Below are 23,980 nucleotides of genomic sequence, written 5' to 3'. Positions count from 1 at the left end.
AAACTCAGCAGATTACAGTCATTGACTTACAGCATTCAAAGTTAAAGCATTGATCTTACCACGCTAGTACCGACCCAACTTGATATCAATATTATCGATATTTTGAATTGATCCTCTCACATGTGAAATAATTTGCTGTTCCTCTGAAGAAGACTGCTTTCTTCTTCAGAATGGCTGTTAGTAAAATTAGTCCAATATTAATGTTAGCAGGGAACTGCAGCTTCTCACTAACATGGACTTTATTACCTGTTGTTTCAAAATGCGGCAGTCAAACACCTGGAGAATTTATTTCAATTTCTCACAGGAACACTTCAGTCAGCTGCAGCACTGACATAAAGTTTCTAAATTAGTGCAGGATTAAAAAAACAAGAATATAATTTTCCCTAAGATGCATCAAAGAAAACAGGAGACAAACATGCTTGTTTTCGAATCTGTTTAATCAATTATGAGGTTAAAAATGCTTTATTGCCTTTTTGAAATAATCATCTTCACAGTTTATTCATGCAGTCTGGATACATTTATAGCTATGCGTCTTAGATTCCTTTGGAACATTCTGATTATTTGAAAGAGTTTCACAATGTTTTATTTTTCTGTTGTCATACTGTTGTGAACACTTAAACATGTTTTCTACCTAAAACAGTTTAATGAACCACTCTCCACCTGTGTGGGTGGAAATGAAACTGCATATAAACACAATTGTTCCTACAATAACCTCCACCATTAATTATAGTTGTTTCATCACATCTTTCATAAACCAGACCATTCATGTTTTCTGTATTCCTGTAATTGAGACCCTTTCTGATGTTTCATAAGGAATTATGTAGCAAATGAGCAAGATTTTCCCTCCTCCACTCTTTGTTTGATGATAAATTTATTTTGTATTACATGAAAAAAGTAACATCAAAGATTTAATCAGTGAAGTCAGAATAATGACTTTATTGTTGCGTCTCCAGCTGATTCTCTGCAACATGCTGGTATTGCAAAGCTGCTCTGCTTCCTTCATCCATGTTTCTTTTAATTCGTTCTAGTTTCTGGACTTTCCTGTCTCCTTTCTCTTTCATCTTCTCAATCAGAAAGTCCAGCTGGACTAAAGTAGATGCTGAATCAACTTTCAGAGCAATCTTCTCTAGTTTGACCACATGCTTGTAGGACTCATCCAGCAGCTCATCTTTCTTTGCAGTCAGATGTTTAATTTTTGTCTCCAGACCTTCTAAGTAACTCAAGTTTTTCTCTCTTTCAGTTTTACTGTTTTCATACTTTTGCTTGATTTCTTTCAGAGTCACCTTAACATTTCTTGTCTTGGTCACATATCTCCAATTTTCTTTCACATGATCAGATGTGGGACACTTCCCACTACAAACGATGCAGTGGCCATCTTTGATGACATCACAGAAGGCAGGACTTGGGGCCAGTTTGCATCCAGGATAGTGACAGTTCTCCTCACAGCGAGTACAGCACATTGCTCCTTCAAAAGAACCACCTTTAAACCAGTTTCTGGCATTTATAGGTTCTTTGACTTTGTAGGACTCCTCTATTTCTATAGTAAAATTTTCATTCTCTTTCATCTCTTTCTTATATTTCATCAGGTCACGTTGAATCTGTCTGATTTGCTCCTGTTTGTGTTCAGTTTCAATTATTCTTTGCTGCAGATTTTGAATGCAGGCTGTCAGTTCGCTGCGTTCCTTTATAACAACAGCAGTTGCCTTCACATTTTGAGGTCGCGCCTTTTCCAGAAAGGCAGTGAACTCTGTCAGTCCTTTCTCTGTTATCTTGTTGGCCCCTTCCAGGTATTCTGCGACTTCGTCCCGGTCTTCGCTCTGACAGTTATTAAACAAGAAGTAGACAGGCTGCTTCTTCTCATCTTTGGCACACTTAATGGTTGAAACTTCAAGAGCTTGAATGACGTTCATTGGTGTTCTTCCATTTGAGTGAGTGATGAGCGCTACGATGTTGTTTCTATGTTTTCCAAAAAGCGACATGATGGAATTCAAGATATACATCAGTCGGTCACTGAGACGATTATCGCTTGCTTTCATTACCAGACCCACTCCATGAATTGCATGAACACCATCCACTGATTGAAACAAGTCAAATAACCGCTGACTGATGTTAACATCATGTTCTATCCCTCTGGTGCTTCCAAATCCTGGAGTATCGATAATGCTCAAAGAGTAGGGCATGGCTTTACCTTCAAAACCAAATATTTCATAGACAGTCACTTCAGATGTTTCATGGTCCACCTCCTCCACGATTTGAAGCCAAACCTCATCCTGAAACTTCACTCCCATGGTGAAATTGACCAGCGCATTGATGAAAGTGGATTTTCCTGCTCCTGTTTCACCAACCAATAGGATTGTTTTATCTCTTGCATCCATCTTTTTCACCAACTGTCAGTTTTGTCAGCTTTGCAGATATTTCCTTTTTTGGCCTCAGCTGGTAAACGGATGGATTTCCTGGTCGAATCAGAGTACTTTTGGAGATCATGGTGTCCAGTAGGGAATTCCTAGGAGAGGAACAAATTTACTCAAACCATTTTGACAACTTACATACTGATTTCATCCTTGTTAAAAGTAGCAATATTGAATTTATCACGCTTATACTTAAGCCTTAGAAACATTTAAGACTCACTGACTTCAGTATATGGGCATCTTAAATCTAGGAAGTACGATAATTTACAATAGCAGCTTGGATGGAATCAAAAACCACTGAAGGAATATTAATCTAAAATATAATCAGCAATACCTTCAGAGTGATTGCAGGTTTTTTCCACTTGTCCTTTGCATCATGTCCTTTATAAACTAAATGTGTTTTTATTGATAAACTGTATAAATAGGTTATGTAGGGTTCTATTTTTATGTTTGAGTGAATTTAGGTATTTTCATGTAAATTAATTTAGTTCTGAAATATTTTTGCTATCTTAGTGATGCCCTTCTTAGGGCAAAATAGTACCTAAGCAGTTGAATTTTCTGATTGGTTACAGTGGAAAAGGTTGATAGTTTTGTCATAGCCAAGCTGTCAGGTATAAAACCATCCTATTCAGACACAGAGCGCCACCCGGTGGTGAGTCAGTAGTTGGAATAGTGAGTGTGATTGTAGCAATCATTGATTGATGCCATTTTTCAGCTTTGCAAATATGTGATTCATTTGCCATGTGGTGGATACACAGCTCGAATAATAAGGTTACAGGTGTTAGTAGTGCTAACAAACACTGCTAACAGTGTTTGTCGTGGATGTTTTAAAGATTAGCTTCAGGGAAGATTCCTCCTTACGTACCTCGCTGCTGCACTGCTGATGTCTAGAGAGGGAGGTTCTGCTCTCAGTTTAGTTCGAGGCAGAGGAGCAGGTGTACGAGCCGGTGAGGTAGAAGATGACGGTGGGCACTTTGAGTCACTCACCTTGCTTGGAGGTTTACTGGAACATAAAACATAAGCATGAAAACCATCTCCTATGTTTAGGTCAGTTTATTATTACGCTTTATGTCAGATACACCAGTAGATATTTGTATTTGTTCAAACAAAAAATAAATAGAATTTAAATGCAGCAGAATAATAATGGATATTATTCTGCTGCATTAAGATTTGCACAAAGGCAAATCTGAGATGGTAATGTCTCACATACTAGGTGTCCAATATCAAAATGAGTATATAAGAAGGAAAAAATGTAGCAAATCAAACTTGTTCCTGCTCTGATGAAGGGTTGAAGGGACTAAAGGCAAGACTCCAGATTCCTGTTGTTACCAGCAGACTATCTTTAAAGACTCATAGTCCAAAACACACTGGTAGAGTATGAAGTTGCAGAGAATATTTCCAGTCTAATTTAGAAAGTTTCTGTCAACTTTAATATTACATTTTCACAATGAGTCTGAATTTAAACAGATATAAGTGTCTGTACAGATTCCATCACTGGTTTGAGTCAGATCTAATAAACACACGGACCACACTGTTTTTATCAAACATTTCATTCACAGAAGACTGATAATTTTATGCATTAACTGCAGTGTCTCAGGATATATACAGTCAACCACAACCTCATTTACAAATATGTCACAAAGGAAATAAAAAAGTGTTAATGGTCCAAAATATTGAGCTAAACTTAGACAGCATTTCTGGTCTATTTTACAGCTAAAACTGATGTATTATACTAGTCAACACTGCACACAGTCAACTTGTACTTTTAAGGCAAATTGTTTTGGAGAACATCTGAATTTCAACTGAACTAATTCTGTTTAGTTCAAGAAAATACTTAAGAAGGTAAAACAAAAACAATTTTCAATATTTTCGATCTATGCTTTGAATTATATGAACATTTTAATGCATCAAAATGGTGTCAAAACATTTAAAATTAAGTGTTTTTCCTATAGATTGTTCTACAGTCAGAACAATACCAACACTAACCTACCCATTGTTAAATATAATACACGGGTTACCAAGAGTAGTGTAATTACTGTTGAACATAGCTGCACATACCATCTTTCTGAATACATTTACATTTATACAAACTTTTATTGGAATAGTGGAAAAGATTGCAAAAACTAACAGGTCCCAACATAATGCTAATTTATCAAGTTTGCAATTTTATCATTATGATACATCCTCATTTTTGTCATAACATATTGGTTTGCTCCTTGTTACTCTCGCTTCTCATCACAAGAAACAAGAAATGCAGTCTGGTTAATTGTTGTGGTTTCTCTGATATTTTGCATCATATTTTCAAGTTACCACAAAGATTAAATAATAGTTGAACAAATGATAAACGCAATTTATTATCTTAAATAATTAAATCACTTTGCCCTTATCAAAATACTTTGTTAAATTCCTTTATTAAAAACCTGATCACAGTTTCATGAAGTACAGCCTTCAGAGGTCATGCACCTCATGACACTTTCTTGTTAAACAGGTTTGTTCTTCACTTCTTTACACGCTTGTTACTCTGCCCCACAAATACTGCAGTGCTAATTTGGTTCCTTCATCCATTTGGGTCCTCATCTCATCCAGTTTCTGAACTTTCTTCATGTCTCCTTTCTCCTTCATCTTTGCAATCAAGAAATCCAAGTGAACCAAAGTGGTCACAGCATTAACTTTGAGGGCAATCTCCTCCAGTTTCAAACATGTTGGTACGCTTCATCGATGAGCTGGAACTTCTCTGATCTCAGTTTCTGTATTTCATTTACAAGACCTTTGACAATATTAAAGTTCTTCTCAACATCACCCTTCTCTGTCTTTATCTCTTTCTTAACTCCTACAGTCTTCTTAACCTTCTTGGTCTTGATGACATATCTCCAGTTTTCCTTCACATGAGCCGATGCAGGACATTTACCAGTACAGACAGTGCAATGCCCTCTTCTAATGACCTCACAGTGTTGGGGACTGCGAACAAGTGTACAGCCAGGATAGTGGCAGTTCTCCTTACAGATGGTGCAGACCATTGCTTTCTCAAAAATATTTTGCCTGAAAAGTCTTAGACTTTTCAGAGGCTCCTTTTCTTTGAAAACACATCAACTTCAACAGTGAATGTCTCTGATTTATTCATGTCTTCTACTTGCTTGATGAGAGCTTCATGAGTTTGTTTGAGTTCCTCTTGTTTCCTCTCTATTAGCAGGATTCTCTCCTGCAGGTTTTGGATACAGGCTGTCAGGCTGATGCGTTCATTCAGGACATCTGTAGTCGCCATCAGTTTTTGGGCTGTTTTCTTCTCCAAGAAGGCCGTAAAGGTTCTCAGTCCTCTCTCTGAAATTTCAGTAGCAATTTTTATAAATTCAGTTTCCTTTGATCGGTCATCACTTTGGGAGTTGTCAAAAAGAAAATAAATAGGTTGATTCTTCTCATTTTTGGCACATCTTATTTTTGTAGCTTCAAGAGCTTGAAGAACATTTTTAGGTTGTCTTCCATCTGAGTGAGTTATGAGAGCCACAATGCTTTTCTCCAGGTTTTTCCCAAACAGAGACATGACTGAATTGAAGACGTATGAAAGGCGATCATTCACTCGATTATCTGTGGCCTTCACCACCAGACCCACAGCGTGAATCTCCTGAATTCCCTCATCTGATCTAAACAACTCAAACAATCTTTGGCTGACAATAAGATCTTTTTCAATCCCTCTGGTGTCTCCAAATCCAGGCGTATCAATGATGGTCAAAGAGAACGGCAGAGTTTGATCTTCAAACCCAAAGATCTCGTAAACAATCACATCTGATGTCTGACTTTCAGTCTGCCCTCTCTTCTCATCTTCTACAATCTTAAACCAGACCTCATCCTCAAACTTCACTCCCATGGTGTGGTTGACCAGAGCATTGATGACAGTAGACTTTCCTGCTCCTGTTTCACCAACCAGCAGCACCGTTCTGTTGGCCTTGTTCAAGTTTTTCTGTCCGAGAGTTATCCTAGTCAGAGGCCCAAAGTCCTCTTTCTTTGTGCTGAGTTGGAAAACGGATGGGGATCCTGACTGGATCTGGAGACTTTTTGAGATGATGTCCTTGAATTTAGATGATGTATTCCTGTTGAAAAAATTTATAATTTACTAGCTTAAATTCCTAAATGCCTTTTTAAATTAATATTATAAGAGCCAAATCAAAATATGCAATTTGGGTAATATATTGTCATTGTATGATGATGTACAATGCTAAAGTATTAACATAGTTAGTATTAATAATGAATGGTACATATCATGCTTATTTTTTAAATATGTGTCACATCCAGGTAGCCATTGCTTGGACTGATTGGGTTCGGAAGAGCTGTTGATTATGAAGAGAAGAGTTTCCATTCTCATGTTCTGAGTACCCAGACCGGAATAAAAATGGAAACAATTATTCTGAAAAGTAAATAATGTTCATATTAATGAACATTAATATGATGTTTCCTCCAGGTTTTTCACTGGTACTTCCATTCAGTGCTTTTATCTGTTTCATCCTGAAAGAAACATACTGGAAAAGTCTCTGGATGAGAATCTGTGACCTTATAACATACAGACATTTGTCCTTTTTAAAACTATATCTTCAGTTAAGTTATAACGTTTCTCTTCATCTTAAAAAACTCTTTACTCTCCTTTTACTATGCATAAATGATAAAGTGATTGGAAACATGTTAAATATGTTTTTTTAATCAATAGTTAAGTACAGATTTACATAAACTGTAACTATAAATGTTTGACTTACATTCTTTGCATGATGATGAAGCCTTGAAGATCACTCCTGTGAGGTTGAAACAGGTTCTTATGACTAATCAAACACAACAGTAAAGTTACTGCTGTTATCTGTTTTAATCTTGTTTTTTTATGTCGGTGTGTTAAAGTCATTCATCAGACACACTTTGTTGTGTGCACAGAAGTGACCTGACAGAGGAAGCACAACTGGAATTAGCAGATCTGTGTTTTAAAACATCAAATCAGCTGTAAAACCCAACGTTCATATTCATCAAATGATTCAACAGTTTTAAGCGGTCCAGTTTGATGTTTCAGTTTTTATTCTAATCTCCAAATTCAGGTTCTAACATTAGAAAGTTTCCTACCTGTGCAGACAACCACCTGCTGCTCTTTACGATGCTCAGTGAAGGCAAGAAGAGTGAAGAGAGTCAGCATTCAGGGATTTATATTCTCCCACAGAGGAGGAAACTGGTCACATGACTTCACTGAAGTGTTTTTTGTTCAGCTGAAAGCTTTCTTTACCTGCTTGATAAAGTCACACCTAAACAGTGTAGCTGCTAATGAAACGGACTCCAGGGTTTCAATATTTCAGTTTTGTTTTCATAAAACTTATAACACTATCAAACTTAACTTTACATTGTTTAGGTGTCTGGTAATCAGTTCCAGACTATATTGACTTTATGAAAGACCTTCTATCCAAAGATTATGCAAAAAGGGTGCCAACCATAGACTTGGGGCACAGTGATGGAAAGGTTTGGTATATCCTCTCCATGGGGTGTACCAACCTACCAAGGGAAAGATTTGGGTTGTCCTCGACTGTGCTGCATCATTCCAGGGCATTTCTCTCAATGCACAACTCCTGAGTGGTCCCGATTTAACAAATAGCCTGGTTGGCGTGCTGACTAGGTTCAGAAAAGAGCCTGTTGTTTTGATGTCTGACATTGAAGCCATGTTCCAACAGGTGCATGTGTCAGATAAAGATGCTGACCTATTGAGGTTTTTCTGGTGGCCTTGTGGTGACTTCAGTCAGACCATGCAGGAGTACCGCGTGTGTTCATTTATTTGGAGCAACATCATCTCTGAGCTGTGCTAATTACACCCTGTGGAAATGTGCAGAAGATAACAAGCATATATTAGCCAGCAGGTGATTGATACCATTCTATATAGTTTCTATGTGGATGACTGTTGTCAAGAAAGTCCAAGATCATCCCACTTCCCCATGCTGGAGATTTAAGTTAACAGTAACAACAAATAAAGTTATCTTTAAAATAAGTCACACAAGTGACATCTAGACCCAGACTGCAATAAATAAATCTGGTTGTGTGTTGTTTTGTCTCCTGCAAACTTAGCTTTAATTATTCTTATTTTTTCTATCTAATCATAAGAAATCATAGTCAGAGAGAGAGATGAGACAGGAAGAGCAGGTTTCCTGGAAAAAGAGGAAGTAAGTTTCCAGCTTGCAGATGTATAAAAATAGCTGAGACCAGTCCTTTTTTAGAAGCATAAAAGTTTTATAGGACAAAATCTAAACATTTTGAGTAATTAGATAAGATTTAAAGTAAAGTACTGATATTAATATTGGTTTACTTATAACAATACTTACTTACACTTGTGGGAAATTGTACAAGTAAAACAAGTAACTGTAACTTTGGTATCAAATAAGGAAAGAGTAAAATGTTGTGGTTATCATAAAATTATAAATTAATGCTAAATTAAAGAAACTAATAGGTTTATGAATGTGATTTTAACATTGAACTTGAAATGGTGTAAAACATCTAACTGCTATTAAAGATGTGTGTTGGAGGTAGATAGTAGGTGAAAGGTTAGGGGTAAAATGGGGACTAACAGGAAAGCAGAGACGACCAAGACCTTATTAGGAGATAGATTGTTGAAGAACTTAAACATGTCAGAGACATGGGAGGAACATTGAGCAACCCTGAGACATTAGCCAAGACCTCAGGACAAAATGTCTCTAAGACAGTGATGGATATGAGTTCATCTGTCCAGTTACCCAATAAAGCACAGCAACAGTGTTAGCCAATGAAAATGCACTGAAAGCGGGTATAAACCCTATATAAGGGGAGAGCAAAAGAGGAATCTTTGGTTGGATCCTCCAGGCAGCTTCGAGTCAAGACCGAGATGGACAAAGAACTCTGCAGCTGAAGAAGAGCCAGAGACACAGAGACGAAGACTGTCCTGCACACGGGGACCAACCCATCAGCCCGCAACATGTGGCTTCAAATCGGACTTCTCTCATCGGCTGGGTTCAGACCCCAAGGACAAAGATAAAGACAAAGATGAAGATCAAGGCAAAGACAAAGACCCAAGTCCTGTGTGACCTTATCATCGATGCAGAGATGACAGCTCATCAGACCAACAGAGATCCCTGCCTTCGTCAATCAACCTCCTCCGCCTGCTGCAACACCTTCTTCATCATCGAGCCAGTTCTGGGGTTGGAGATACCAAACTCCTTCCGTCTCTCTAAAGATTCCCTTTTTAGTTCTTAGTATCAGCGTTAGGGAAAGACAGGCTAGATGATTGATTTTACTTATTTGATTATTTCTGCTACTTAATTAAGCTCTACTGACCCTTGCAAAATTGCTTTACTAATAAAATATTTAGCATAAAGAAAATCTAAAAGATGTTGTGGACATTCAATTAATGAGTCACCTCAAAGTTCTTTGATGGTAGTAAAATAGCTGTGATGTTTGATTCTGGGGAAGAAAACTAGGTAATATTTTATAGGTTGCTTTAGCCCAAATTTAAAACAACATCCTTGGGACTCGCCAGAGTCACTAAAACCAGCCTGGTTCAGTAACAAGTGCAAGTTGTAAAAAAGAGAAGGAGCGACCGTTAAACAGATGTGCTCTGTGAAACTAGTTATCTGTATGTTGCTCAGTCTGACTAATTCACAGGGGGAAGAAGGACGAGACATCTGGATGTAGGCCGATAGTAGTCAGGCGAATCCTTTCTAGAAACCAGATTGAACAGAGTTTACTTCAGTTCTGGATCGGGTAAATCCAGCAGATTTAGGAAACTCAATTTACCCGTTAGATGGAGAGCTGGTAGCACATCTCCCCTCTCAGAAGAGGAAGTAGTGACTGAGAGAGTAGAGAGTGAAGGAAGAGGGGGGGGGTTGCAGCGGCAACGACAGCTTTTAAGTAACTTTTATACATATCTATAAAGGTTTATATTTGAGAATTAACTGTAGAGTTAATGTTTTTTTTACAAAGTAAATTAAACTGGAAAATCAAGAATTAAATAAAATGTTTTAAGTTTTTAGGAATGTGGTGAGATGAAAAACTAACATGAAAGATACACACATAGTTTTGGACAAATGTAAAAAAGCTCCAACTACAAAGAGCTGCTTAGTAGAGTTAGCATTAAAGGTTATTGGACTACTGGTGAGCAGTCGGGTTCGGCTGAACCTTTCAGCCGAACCCAACATTTTAAAAAATCTGGATCAGATTTGAAAATGACATATTTCCTTAAAACTATGAAAATTTGTACAGAATGTAGGAAGAGGCAGATTTTAGGAAACGGTTTGGTTTGTTATCAGTGTTTGTCATTCTGATGGGGATGAATCTGAAACAGCCCAACCAATGAACCACCAGCTTCCTACCTTCACAAACGTCATTAAACAATGCTGTCCTCCTATTTGGTCACATAATCAATAATTTCTTTTACCATTTCCAAGGAACAACAACTTAACCTTTGACGCGACATACTTATGGCATGTTTTCCTACTTGGTTTTCTGTAAACATGTGGATGTGCTAAAATAATGTCTTGGTTTCCCTTCAGACTGTAGAAACAAATCCATTTCCTGCTGAGCAACATTGGATTTGACACAATATTAATCTGACTGACAAATGGAAACGGCAAACATCAGAGAAGACAGTTTTTTCTGTGTAATCAACCAAACAGTTGAAGATCAGGGCGATGAATTCACCTGTTCATTTCAGTTTATTTCTATAGCAACAATTCACAGCAGATTTCACTGAGCTGTCGACTTGCAACACTGGTTTAGACCCAGTTGATTGTAGTTCTAGTTAGAACAAGGTTACTGGTCTCTACACATGCAAGACATGGTGGATAAAATTCTAAGCCAGTGTAAAATATGTGCTGAAAACAATGCTCAAAAAAGCATAAAACCAAGTATCGGACACATTCCAGTTGCAGAAGAACCTTTTAGACATTTGCTGACACTTCAGTGTCATCGACATCCAGTAATTCATGAAGAAAGTTTCTCTTTCAGAAGTTTTGGTCCAAAAATGACAACTTCTCTCTTTAAAATCAAGAAAACCATCAAAGTCCCAGAGGAAATAAAGACAAAACTGCTCAACAGTTAAGAGGTTAAGTTGTTATTAACAGAAAGATTTTTCTTTTATTATCACTAGTCAACAGAAGAACAGAAATATTCTTCTGTTGACTAGTCTTAGAAAAATGCCAATTGTTTTGAATATTCCAGTTTTTGGTCAAATCTCAATAAAATGTGCTTTTAACAGGTTTTCTTGTTCCAGGCATTAGTGTGTTCTGGAAACTACGTATGTTACTGTCAGAAACCAAAGTTCTCATGCATGCCGCAATGTCTCTGATGTAAATAACCCTGGGAGGAAAAGGTGTTTGAATAGGGGCTGATTTTGGCAGCATGTACGGAATGTGTTCCTACTTGATTTAGTCTCTCAGTTCCCCCTTCACACAATAGAGCTACAAAAACAAATCCATTTCCTGCTGAACAACATGTTTAGAAGATGTTTGGATTTCCAAGAAGCCTTTTGGATTTAACATAATGTTGATGGAAATGGAAACGGCAAACATCAGAGAAGACAGTTTTTCCTGTGTAATCAACCAAACAGTTGAAGATCAGGGCGATGAATTCACCTGTTCATTTCAGTTTATTTCTATAGCAACAATTCACAGCAGATTTCACAGAATTTCCAATGACTGTCGATACCGGAGCAGCTTACACTTGTATATGTCCAAATCATGCAATGCATCTCCCCATGTCTGATAAATTTGTATCAACTGTAGGGTTCTCGGGAACAAGACAATTAATCCAAATGACAGCTCCTGTTCGACTTGCAGCAAATAACAGTGAAATAAAAATACCAACTTTGGTATCTGATCAAACACAAATTAATCTGCTAGGAAGAGATGCTCTAAGCAAATTAAAAATAAAAATCTGGTGTTCTCAAGGTGTGTATGTTGAAAAAGGATCTTCAAATGTACATGCAACAACATGAAGCTGAAGTTTATTGGCTTGGAGACATAAATAACTCGATTGAAGAAGTAATTTCTAAATGGGGTCAGTACACTCAAATACAAATTCATGAAGCTAAAAAAAACATTTCTGGATTATCATTGCACAATGTACTGACATTTCAAAAAGCTCAGTTTGAAGAACAATGGGATAAAGAGACACAAGGTGAATCAGTGAACCACCTGTCCCAATACATTGTTGGTGGGAGACAAGGAGACTGTCATAAAGTGAGGTGGTGGAGGTGGTGAGGCAGACGCTAGAGACCCAGGTAAGTTGAATGGCGAGTAATTTAATAAAAAATAATCCACAAAAACAGTCCAAACAGTAGTCCGCGGCCAGGCAGCACGGCTGAGCAGAAGCCAGGGCTCACACCGGTAGCAACTGGTCTTAAGGGCGGCACAAAAAACAACAACGACAATCTGACTGACAACAAAAGTACGACAAGGACCCGACGAGGAACAGAGGACACAGGAGGGACTAAATACACTGAGGGTAATCAAGGGAATAAGACACACCTGGGAACAATCAAGGGAAGACAGGACAACGAGGAGACACAGGACACAGAAACTCAGAATTAAACACAGAAAAACACGAACCTGACAGAGACGCGATCAATGTAGAGATTCATGATTTGATTTCTCAATGGTACAATGTTGCAGATGCTGTACCACACACAACATTGCTTGCAAATAAAAATAAAAAAGACCTTGGACCTGAAGAACATCTCCAGGATTAGAGGACTAATGTCTCAGCCAGATCTAGAGAAACTCATTCATGCGTTTATCTTTAGTCGCATTGATTATTGTAACAGCGTCTTCACAGGCCTGTCCAACAAATCAATCCTCCAGCTGATCCAGAAGCTGCTGCTCCTGTTCTCACTAGAACCAGGAAGATAGAGACATAACAGCAGTTTAAAGTCCCTCCACTGGCTCCCTGTAGCTCAAAGAATAGATTTTAAAATACTGTTGTTAGTTTATAAATCACTGAACGGTTTAGCACCACAATACATCAAAGATCTGCTGTTGTTGTATCAACCTTCCAGACTCTCAGGTTCTGGTTCTGGTTCTGATCTGCATCCCCAGAACCAGAACCAAGAGAGGAGAAGCAGCTTTCAGCATCTATGCACCAAACATCTGGAACAAACTTCCAGAAAACTGTAAAACAGCAGAAACCCTGACTTCCTTTAAATCTCGACTAAAAACCAGCTGATTAGAATTTGATTAGAAATGTAATATGTAACAATGTATTGTCTATTATATGTTGCATGACTTTGTGTTTATGATGTAAAGCACTTTGAAATGCCTTGCTGCTGAAATGTGCTATACTAATAAAATTTGATTTGATTTGAACATGATCTTTGGATACGCAGAGGTGCTATGATGAGTGAAAATGGCTTATGAAGGTCACACAAATGCCTCCTGATGGCATTACTATTAATCAGAAGCCCATGGCTTAGACCATTGTGCCCAAGGAAAAGTTATGGAAAAATTGAAAAGAACAAGGTTACTGGTCTCTACACATGCAAGACATGGTGGATAAAATTCTAAGCCAGTGTGAAATATGTGCTGAAAACAATGCTCAAAAAAGCATAAAACCAAGTATCGGACACATTCCAGTTGCAGAAGAACCTTTTAGACATTTGCTGACACTTCAGTGTCATCGACATCCAGTAATTCATGAAGAAAGTTTCTCTTTCAGAAGTTTTGGTCCAAAAATGACAACTTCTCTCTTTAAAATCAAGAAAACCATCAAAGTCCCAGAGGAAATAAAGACAAAACTGCTCAACAGTTAAGAGGTTAAGTTGTTATTAACAGAAAGATTTTTCTTTTATTATCACTAGTCAACAGAAGAACAGAAATATTCTTCTGTTGACTAGTCTTAGAAAAATGCCAATTGTTTTTGAATATTCCAGTTTTTGGTCAAATCCCAATAAAATGTGCTTTTAACAGGTTTTCTTGTTCCAGGCATTAGTGTGTTCTGGAAACTACGTATGTTACTGTCAGAAACCAAAGTTCTCATGCATGCCGCAATGTCTCTGATGTAAATAACCCTGGGAGGAAAAGGTGTTTGAATAGGGGCTGATTTTGGCAGCATGTACGGAATGTGTTCCTACTTGATTTAGTCTCTCAGTTCCCCCTTCACACAATAGAGCTACAAAAACAAATCCATTTCCTGCTGAACAACATGTTTAGAAGATGTTTGGATTTCAAGAACTGCTCTTCTGTTAGTAAATATTATTGAAGCAGAAATAACAAGAGAGAAAACAATTTTAGTCTGCTTTATCAACCAGATAAAATATTTTGCCTTAATACACCCACAGTGAGCATTTGATTACATCCAAGTCAGCAGCTCTTGATTTGTTGTATTTTATAAAACAGTAGAGTGAGGTATAAATGCAGGAACTAAAAATGAAACAGATGTCAATGTGTGACCTTGTATTTGATTCAATATAATATCGTTTTCCTCACACTATCAGTTGCTCGGAGAATAGAATTTAAAATCTCACTACAGTTTACAAAACACTGAACACATATCTGACCTTCACTCTTATTGACATTTAAGACCTTAAAGACAATCTGAGTGACACCTGCGAACCTTTTCATGCTAAACATGCTGAACCAGATCAGTGAGTGAGTGGCAACAGAAGAAAAATTTTACAAGAAATATAATGTAGTTATTAAAAATGAAGTAGTGAAGAAAAAGTACAAAATTTAGTACTTTAATAAAATATTTGGGTTTTGCTGGAGCAAACTCACAATAAAAGTTTTAAATAAGCAATATGTTTTCTCTGTCATTTTCCTTTGAAATGAAAACTTTCTTCTGGAATGTCAACTACATGAATTGAATCTAAACCTTTTCTGTCCTGAATTGTTTTTCACTCATTTTTTAAGGTCAAGCTGATTAGTTTGTGTGAGGTTATGTGACCCGTTGCTCCTCCTCCACTGGTATAAAGGCTGGTAATTCAGCCCATGTTTGCTCTTCCTTGCTAATCCCATCAGAAGTAAGAACACCATAAATATCCTCTTCAAAAGATTAATTTAAATTCCTAAATCATGTCAAACTAGTTTTCTGATATGATGCATGGTTAAACTCAAACATCAAGACAGTCCTGATCATCTAGAGATCATTTCTTTCAGAAAGAAAACATGCTGATGTGTTTCTGTCTCCATCTTCAGCAAAACTGCCATGGACCTCAACTGCAGAAACCTTCCTGATCTTAGAGGTATGGCTTTATGTCACATATTCAAATGACATTTTTTATGTTGCAGCATGGGCATTTTCTTTGAAATTTTTGCTTACATCATTCACACATTCCTTCAGCATCTTGGACGAGGATTTGCTCCTCTCGGTATTGCTTGCAGCTTAAACATACATTTATAGATTTCATTTGATTTGTCCTCCAAACTGTATTTCCAGGTTCTGTATGCAGAACACTTTAATAGTTTTCCATCCAAATATGATTAATGATTAAAACTTTGGCTACAAGCTTCTCTCTGTGCAATTAAATACAATTTAATTCACACTCAGTCCAAAGCATAGGAACAAAGATTTGCCTCAGCATAACAATAACTACCAATGAAATGATATTTCACACATTATCCTGTCAGCAGTAAACAGGTTAATGCTGCTTTTCTAACAAGATAAACTGCCACGTTTGTCTTGTTTGCAGTATATATTAATATGATGTAATATTTTTGTGTATATTCTTGTTCTGCAAAGCATGAAGCTGTAAAGTTATGCTCTATCCTTTGATCTTGTCATGTTTTAAAATGTAAATGAATATTAAAAATAATACAAGAGTGAAATGTTTCCATTTAAAATAGACTACTATTGACAATGTTGAAAGATTAAAAAAGAAACTAATTGTTTCATTGTGAACTATAAAAGTGCTTGCTATGTGAGTCAGAAGCAGTTCTTCCTTAATGACTGGCACAACTTTCTGCAGAATCAGGGACCTGTACAGGTGTATACAGGGTGGCCTCACCTGTAACCAGACACCAGCAGCCCTCGCCACTCCATTAAGGTGTTCAGACAATGGATGCAATATAAACAATCTATATTTTTCCACCAGTGTTTGATTTTGAGGATATTGCCCCTCTGGACATCCTTAGCATGACTCTTTCTGCAAACATGTCAGCATATATTAATGAAAGCCTGATTTTGGAGTCAACTAACCAGAGACCTTCTCATAAGCCTTCTCCCTCTGAATCATATAGTGCTTCACTACCAAATCTCATATAAGCCAGTACATCCTTCTAAGGAAAGATGCTACAACATTTTAAGCCTCAGTCCAAGATATGAACATAAGACTTGTTAGGTTGATAAATTGATTGTTACATATGAGACACACAGGGAGTTAAATGTTGTGTAGGAGCCTGAAGATAAGAACTCAACTTTGATACACAATCAATCTTTGACTTTAAACAGATTTAGTGGACATACTGTTGATATTCTGTGTCAAAATGAGAATTAAAAATGGTCATTTCATTCCATGTTAACCTGGAAAGACTTTGGCTTTTTGTTTTTTACTTATTATCCAGGTTCTTGAACATCTGAGAGACCTTAGCTAGTTCCCACTGCAGACTGCACAATGGACAGAACGTGAGTACCAACAACATTCACAGATATATTCTACTACCTGGGAACAAAATTAATCATATTTGTATATTTAAAAGAATTTACATTGAAATTAAACTTAAAATATTTATATCTTATTTATGCCTTTTATGTGAATCAGTAGAAAATTTCCACTGTAAGATATGAGATCATTATTTCCACTACTCCCATTAAAATGACTGTTGTGTCTGGTAAGAATAGACCTCAGTGGAGAAACCTCTGTTGGGAGGGCAGAATGTAAATGATGAAAAACTTGACTTCACGTTTCTTACGAAGTCTTTAAAGAGATACTCGAAAGCTATCACTCAACACTAAAATCAAACAAAATTATCTTGTGACTGTAGCAACTGAACTCCACTCTACCAGGGCCTACAATACAGGGCCTGAATATTCAGTAATATTCAAAATTATTGAATAATTTGAATGGCGTTCTGGAAGGTCATCTTTCACTCATCCTGTTGTCAGATGCGGACAAGGTGACAGACACTGCAAAGGTCTAATTTAGTGAACAAAGTGGCACTACTGGTTCGAAAGCAGAAGAGATCACTGGGTGATGGTATTTGCTTTATGAGTGATCTGCAGAAGCTGCTGGGCATTCAATATTAATTTTGATGAAAGATCAGAGTAATGAAAATCGATGGGATAAATCAGAGAAGGTTTTGTACATCTACAGGGGGACCCTCTGGATTAACCCACACATTTACAGTGGCAACCAATGAATGTGTTGTCACTTAACACATTGACAATACATTATGTTACAGTTAAGGTGCACCCAGAACTCTCCAATGTTGGCCCAAATAAAACAGACATAAGCAGAGTCCAGTTTGATTATATGGTTATTTTATGAGCCGCTTTTTCACTCCCCAACATCACCTTGTAGGATCTTCTGATCTTGTAAAATCTTCCACAACCAGCTGCCAAGAGCAGACTTGTTTGTGTCTCCAGTCAAAAACTGGGTATTTTTGAAAGCAGTTTTTGGCCCATCACAAAGCCTTAAACCCAGAATTTAAGAGAAAATTCTAACCCTAACCCTCATCCAAGAATTTCTCTGGATGAGTGGAAGTGACATCACAAAAAAGGTGGAGGTGAGCAGACGGTTCTGTGGCGACCTCTGATGGAGTTGGGAAAGCTGAAGGTCTCTGAATGTTCGGAGGAAGGAACAAATAACTCTGGAGATAACATATTTATTATTATTATTTTAAAAAAATCAATGATAAAAATTGTCTGTCAGAAAAACTAACATACTGTCAATGTTCAATGCATGCAATATATGTTTCTAAGCAAAGCCTAATCCCACAGGGCACCAAACTGCTCAGGATGTCCTGCCATCTACCAAAAGGAAACCACAAAAACTAACTTTGGGACAGTGACCAGAGTCACCGTTGGTAGAAAACAACTGAACAAACCAAATAAAATCATTTTACTTGTTGGTGCAAAAGGAGCAGGAAAGTCTGCTCTGATCAACGCTCTGATCAACTACACCATGGGAGTGAGGTGGCAGGATGAGGTCTGGTATCGGATCGCAGAAGATGGAGGTCAAAGTCCAACATCAGATGTGATCATGTATGAGATATTTGATTCTGAGAATAAAACTTGGCCCTACTCTCTCACCATCGTCGACACGCCTGGTTATAGAGACACAGATGGACTTCAGCATGATGTCATCATCAATCAGAGATTGTTTGACTTGTTTCGGTTAGAAGACGGGATCCACGAGGTTCATGCGGTTGGCGTAGTGATGAAAGCAACAGAAACAAAAATGAGTGACCAACTGTCATACGTCTCTGATTCAGTGATGTCTCTGTTTGGAAAACGCTTGGAGAAAAACACAGTGGCACTCATTACTCACTCAGGTACAACACCACCTAGCATTTCTCTCAAGGGTCTTCAGGCTGGAGGAAGTCAATGTCCTTACTTCATATTCAATAATCGTCAGTATGAGGCCCGAACAGAGAAAACGAGCACAGATCTGGAAGAGGCATGGAGACTGACAGAGACGGGAATGAGGCAGTTCACAGCTTTTCTTCAAAAGGTCTCAGCTCAGCAGCTGCAGGTATCAGTCAGCTTCAACTCATTCATCAGACTGACAGCCTCCATCCAAAACCTGCAAGAGAAAATCAAACTAACTGAACTGGAACAGAGAGAAATCAAACAGATTCAAGAAGCTATGAAGAAACACAAAGCAGAGATGAGGTTAAGCAAGAAATTAATTGTGGAGGTAGATGAAACCTACAGAGATAAGGAACTCATTGAAGGTGAGACGTCATTCTTTAAAGCCGCTGTTTGCTGCAGCGTCTGTGAGGAGAACTGTCACTATCCTGGATGTACGATGGCCCTGAGCCCTGAAGACTGCGAGGTCATGAATTTAGCATCCTGCACTGTTTGCTCTGGGAGATGTTCTGCATCAAAACATGTTAAAGGCAACTGGAGGTATGTGACCAAGACGAGAAAAGTTCAGAGAACCAAGGAGGAATTAAAACAAAGACATTTCAAGAGCAATTCAGACACAAAGGAGACAAAACTTACAGAAACTCTAGTACAGGAAATGGAAAACCTGAACAGAAAGAAGAAAACTTTGATAGAAAAGTCTTATCAATGTGCCATCAGATTGGATCCAACTCTCCTCAAAGTGAATTCAGTTTCCACATATATCAATTTGGACTTCCTGATCAAGAAGCTAAAGGATGATGGAGAACAGAGAAGGTCCATAAATTAGAAATGATCGACAGCCAAATGGATGGAGGAGCCAAATCAGTCATTGGATGCAGGTAGGTCCAGCCAACATTCATTAGATTTTATTTAAGAACATGTTTAACAGAGCAGCTTTATCCTTCACAAGATCCTCACTGTCTGTTCATAGAAAATGGCATGGTTAAGATTAGTGATCACAGTTTAGCTTTTAATGTGTAAACATCTTTTATTGTCTGAAATGCATGTTTAATTGTAGGTTAAAGGTTATTGTTAAACATTTCCAATCAATCCCATTAGTAAAAACACACTTGAGTCTGTGTTTGCTTTCTAATCCGATCCCTTAAGTAGATTACAGGCACATCTGGAGGACATTAAAACCTGAATGACTCTAAACTTTATTCTTTTGAATTTGGACAAGACAAAAGTTGTTTTTGGATGAAGCTTTGGGAGAATAAGTTGCATAGTCAATCACTTGATCTAGATGGCAATAAATTGGCCTCCAATAATAAGCGTCAGTAACATGCAGCCTGAGAGTGAAGTGCTCTGTTGGGAACATCTAGACCAGGGGTGTCAACATCCAGTCCTCGAGGGCCGGTGTCCTCCAACTTTTAGATGTGCCTCTGCTGCACCTGAATAGAATAATAGGTCATTAGCAAGGACTCTGGAGAACAAGGAGGAGGTAATTAAGCCATTTCATTCTTGTTTTGTACCTGTGGCACATCGAAAACTGCAGGACACCTTGAGGACTGGAGTTAGACAGCCCTGATCTAGACCAATCAGATCTCTGATTGAAGTAATTATCAAAGGCTCCATATGTGAAAAGGAGAATCTGAGTTTATAATCTAGATTTAACAGGGAGCCAATGAAGGGAAACTAAAATACAAAAAATATGAAGTCTGTTTTTAATTTTTATCAGAGCTCTTGCTGCAGCATTTTGGATCAGCTGATGGTTTTTAACCGTATTTGGTGGATTTCTGAGTATAAAGACTTGCAGTAATCCAGCTTTGAAGTAAGAAGTGGAGGGACTACCTTTTCAGCATCACTCCTGGACAAGATGTTTCTAATTTTAGCAATATTCCAGAGATGAAAAAGGAAATTTTGAAACATGTCCAAACAGACTTTAAATGACATATTCTGGTCAAAAATACCAGAACCTTAAAGGAAAAAAATCCAAAGTTCATCAACATATTTCAACACTTCACACATATCACCTTGGAAATAGAGCACGACTTTATCTTACATGCATCTTGTTTGTTTTCTGTTTCTGGTTGATGTTTTAGAGAAATTTGGGTTGTAACTGACTCTAGGATTTGTTAAAACCAGAGGAATAACTTCACTTGCTCATTAATTTTTCTAAGTTTCCCAGATTCAGGACTGCATGTGCAGGGAAATAAAGAAACAATAATTCGACATCAGACTTTATATATATCTAGAGCTTTATCCAGAGAATTCAATGCATACAGAATGTTAGATCAGCATCACACCCAGATCATCAACAAGTCCGACACATGACAAAACAGAATTACCTGCAACAAGTTGAAAAGGAAAGACAAAAATGCATTTTTGGAATTGCTCACTCAGGCGCAAAGCAATTCTGTAAAAAGACCATTTTATAAGAATGTGTATTCCCTTCATTTAAATATATGCATTAGAAGGTGTGTCTTCCCCTTGGAGGGCTGCTCCGATGTTAATTTTATTGCCCTGCTTGAGACCTGCTAAAATCCAAAGGCAAATATACGGAGAGAACGAAGGTCATCCTCAAACTGGGTCTTCCCGTACCAATCTCCTCCCATCCCAGACCAGAATTGATGACCTGCCACTAGGCCTGTTATTTCTGCCTCATTGATTCAACAAGAAACTGATTTCAATTTTAAACAAACTGCACAAAAATCTAATGCCAAATAATAACTGAGTTTGGATCTAAAAACTGCAAGGTTGTCTACTTTTAGAAAAGCTCTTTCAGAATACCTGAAATATTTGGAAGTAAAATAGTTTCCTAATCCTACTGTATTTCAGTAATATTAAATGCATGCAAATAGTTTGGTTAGAGACTAACTAATTCAGAACATGCTGTTTATGCTTAAGGAAATCTCTTAATACATTTGATTATACTTCTAGCAGAATTGTTTTTTAAGGTTTTACTGTTTTACTGAACACTTGAACAAACACCAAAACATTTATTGATCCTGATAACAGGCAGACTCCCTGCCTGCAGAACCACTTAATAATTATGTGAGTTCAGAGAGTCACCAGTTGTTTTAGTTTGGATCTATATCTAAGTTTACCTTAACGTAAAGTCTACTCCAAATGTTCATGCCACATCTAATATTTCATATGCTCAAAGGTTGACTGTCTTTAAAGTTATGCTAACCAAATTTATATTCTCAACAGATTACAAAGCATTTATCTTTAGTTCATAAAAATTGTCTTTATCTGTTTAGTTTTAATTACTTTAGTACAAGTCTTTTTCTTTCCATTACCAACATGTTGAAATGTAAAAGTTGGAAAAAGGCAAGACTGAAGATTTATCTCTCCATGCTTTCCATCAAATTAAAATCTTTATCTAAAAGCTAACCTTAATTTTTGTTTTGTACAGGGTTGACAACACATCCATACAACATGTAATCTCCAATAGTGATGTCATCAGCTCAGAAACTTCAGTTATCTACCAGCTTAAAACAAGAAAAAAGACAGTTGACACCCTAACCAGAGTGACCTTTGGTAAGAAAAACCACAACAAACCAAATAACCATCCTGCTTGTTGGTGAAACAGGGGCAGGGAAATCGACTCTGATCAACGCTCTGGTCAACTACGCCATGGGAGTGACATGGAAGATAAAGCCTGGTTTCAGATCGTAGAAGATGAGAAAAGGAGTCAGACAGAAAGCCAGACATCAGATGTGATTGTGTACGAACTCTTTGGTTTTGAAGGTAAAACTCTGCCCTTCTCTCTGACCATCATTGATACTCCTGGATTTGGAGACACCAGAGGGATTGAATATGATGTTGTTGTCAGTGAAAGATTATTTCAATTGTTTCAATCAAAAAATGGCATAAAAGAACTTCATGCAGTGGGTCTGGTAGTAAAGTCGAGCGTGAATCGACTGAGTGACCGACTTAAGTACATCTTTGAGTCAGTGATGTCTCAGTTTGGGAAAGACATAGAGAAAAACATTGTAGCTTGGTCACTCACTCCAATGGAAGAAAACCAAGGGTCTTGCTTCAAGCTCTCAATGCTGCCAAGATTAAATGTGCCAAAGATGAGGAGGAACAACCTGTTCACTTCCTCTTCAATAACTGCCGACATGAAGAGCAGATAGAAGAAAAGCATTATAAAAATGCTGACAAGATAGCAGTGAAAGGTCTGAGTGGCTTTGCTGCCTTTCTGGAGAAAACTGCACCCCGAAAACTAGACATGACTTTAGATGTTCTCAATGAACGGATCAGACTGTCCGCCTGCATCCAAAACCTGCAGGAAAGGATCCGACTGTCTGAGCTGAAAGAGCAGAAACTAAACAGATTAAAGAAGCTCTGGAGATACATGAGGAAAAGAAGGAGAAGGAGAAGTTTGCTGTAGAAATTTATGAAGCATACATAGAAAAAGAAGCGATTGAAGGAGAGATGTGGTTGATGACTTTAATTAAAGGAGCAGTTTGCTGTACTTTCTGTGAGGAAAACTGTCACTATTCCGGGTGTGCTAAACTCCCCAAAGACTGTGAGGTAATGAAAGATGGCCGCTGCACTGTTTGCTCTTCAAAATGTCCTGTAGCTACTCATGTGAAAGGAAAGTGGAGATATGTGACAAAAACAAGAAAAGTTCAGAGGAATATGGAAGACATAAGAAAAAGATCAAAACGTTTGAGCTTCATAGAAAGTTTTGAGGATGAAATCACAGACCTGAAAGCAGAGAAGTCTAATTTGCTTGATGAGTGCTTCCAACATGTTGTCAATCTGGAGCAGATTGCTCTCAAAGCTAATTCTGTGTCCACATTTGTCCACTTGGACTTCTTGATTGATAAGATGAAAGAAAATGGAGACACAAAGAAGTCCGAAAAGCTAGAGGAAATAAAAAAAAAAGAAGATGAAGGAATTGCATCCATCTTGAAGTACATTTGGGGTAAAATAAAAATAAAGTGAAATAAGAGCTAAACAGTCATCTGGGAACTCTCTGACACGGATTTGATGTCTGCATTATATTATCCAAGTCTCTGGATGAAATTAGCCACAATATGGAGACTAAAGACTGTCAGAAAAACCTTCATTAGGCCATTTCT

General features: G+C 37.6%; 2 pseudogenes; one reads left to right on the top strand and one right to left on the bottom strand.

The window, feature by feature from the left end:
- Positions 1–443: 443 nt before the first annotated feature.
- Positions 444–7,265, bottom strand: LOC129354252 (uncharacterized; annotated as a pseudogene).
- An 8,121-nt stretch (positions 7,266–15,386) lies between these two features.
- LOC129354267 (uncharacterized) lies at positions 15,387–23,388 on the top strand (annotated as a pseudogene).
- The last annotated feature ends 592 nt before the right edge of the window (positions 23,389–23,980 follow it).

The sequence above is a fragment of the Poeciliopsis prolifica genome, unplaced genomic scaffold (assembly GCF_027474105.1).
Source record: "Poeciliopsis prolifica strain line A6 unplaced genomic scaffold, Auburn_PproV2 SCAFFOLD107, whole genome shotgun sequence".
NCBI lineage: Eukaryota > Metazoa > Chordata > Actinopteri > Cyprinodontiformes > Poeciliidae > Poeciliopsis > Poeciliopsis prolifica.
The sequence above is the reverse complement of the archived record's forward strand: the minus strand, read 5'-3'. Positions and strand labels throughout refer to the sequence as shown.